At 45.4% G+C, this 1514-nt stretch overlaps 1 pseudogene; it reads right to left on the minus strand.

Annotated features, from left to right (window-relative positions):
* Nucleotides 1–595: 595 nt before the first annotated feature.
* Nucleotides 596–1514, minus strand: part of LOC102841773 — a 3573-nt pseudogene continuing 2654 nt past the window's right edge.

A 1514-nucleotide genomic window follows, 5' to 3' on the forward strand; every position in this document is an offset into this window, starting at 1 on the left:
GCATTTTGGGGTTCTCTGGGCTGTTGCTTGGGGTTCTGGGGAGTTTTTCGGGCAGATATACTAGGAGTGGCGAAGAACTTGGGTCCAGGCTTTTTGGGAGTCTGCCTCGGGTCTTTTTTCAGAGACTGATTCTTTTGCTGTCATCTCAGATTTTCGGCTTCTTTCGGGGGACTGTAGCTGAGACCCCTGGCTCTGCTGGGCCTTTAGCTGCCGACCCTGGCTCTATAGCTTTCAGGGTCTCCAGAGCTGAGGTGGCCTTTCTCTGCTTCCTAAGAGGCGTATTTGGACCAGGACTCTTTTGGAGACTGCTTTACTATGTCACCCTGTGGCATCTCTACGTTTTTTTTTCTTAGCAGGTGTTTTCTTAATCGGCACCAGTAGTGGCATTTCATCCCCGAGTCGTCATCCACTTTCAGCTGGGTTTCACTCTGTGGCTCTTTCTTCTTTCTGGGGGTCGCGGGGGCGGGGGGATAGGTGGGGGAGGTCTCTTCCTTCTGGGCTCCGGCACTCTTGGTTTCAGCTGTATCCTTCTTTTCTTGAGTTCGGGCTGTTTTCGTCTTTGCAGCCTGTTGCGTTTTGTGTTTTCTCCTTTTCTTCACCTTCTTTTTCCAGAGCTTTTTTGTTTTTTCTTTGCATCTTTTTTCTTGTGGCCATAAGTGAGTACTTGTTTCCTCATACAAAGAGAGCTGATAAATGAAAAGAATACTAGAAGGGCAAACAATTTCTCAATTTTCAGGTATATGAGCTTCACACGCTCCCACTTCTCTGGCAACTTTTTGAAAGTCCTTTTGTGGCAGCAAAGATGTTTTCCACAATGTGTTTCATCTTGATTCCAGAGTGATCAGCGCATTACAGTGCTGCATGAACAATTTTTTGAGATGTTCAGGATCGTTCCGCCCACACAGCTATTAATCTCTTTTGACAGGTCGTTGGCCGGGAAGTTCACACATGCGGGGACTTTCTTTCTGAGATAGAAATGTTTCCCTATAATTGAAGGCAGAAGCCTCCTAATTCTTGATTCAATCAGGAAGAAGTCAAAACTGTCCAAGAGGCGGAGCTTGGCTTCATAGGGTTTATATTCCTGTTTCAAAGTTCGGAGGGGGGTAATCTGAGAAACTGTTCTAATATTATGCTGGTTCAGAAGATTCCTATAGAACTGTTCTGCCTTCTCAGACAGTAAATCAGATTCATCCTTGGTAAACAGACAGATTTCTGTTAAATCTGATCGAATAGCATGAGGCAAAGACAGTCTGAAAAGCAGTTCTTTCTTTGGGATTTTCCACACCACCACCATAAAAAAAGATACTTTCATTCTCATTCAAAAACACTGCACTAGCATTTTTTCTGGACCCTGAATGTGCTAACAGAACTTTTTACTACCTTTTTAACCTTCATTTTGTTCAGCTCCAGCCGAGGATCCTTTGCCGCCAGGGTTGCTGGAGTTGCAACTGAAGCTGGGCCTGAGGTTGGGGCTAAAGTCGAGGTCTTCACATCGTCTCGTGTAAAGGGGCCTG

Source organism: Chrysochloris asiatica, unplaced genomic scaffold (genome assembly GCF_000296735.1).
Source record: "Chrysochloris asiatica unplaced genomic scaffold, ChrAsi1.0 scaffold00145, whole genome shotgun sequence".
Taxonomy (NCBI): Eukaryota; Metazoa; Chordata; class Mammalia; order Afrosoricida; family Chrysochloridae; genus Chrysochloris; species Chrysochloris asiatica.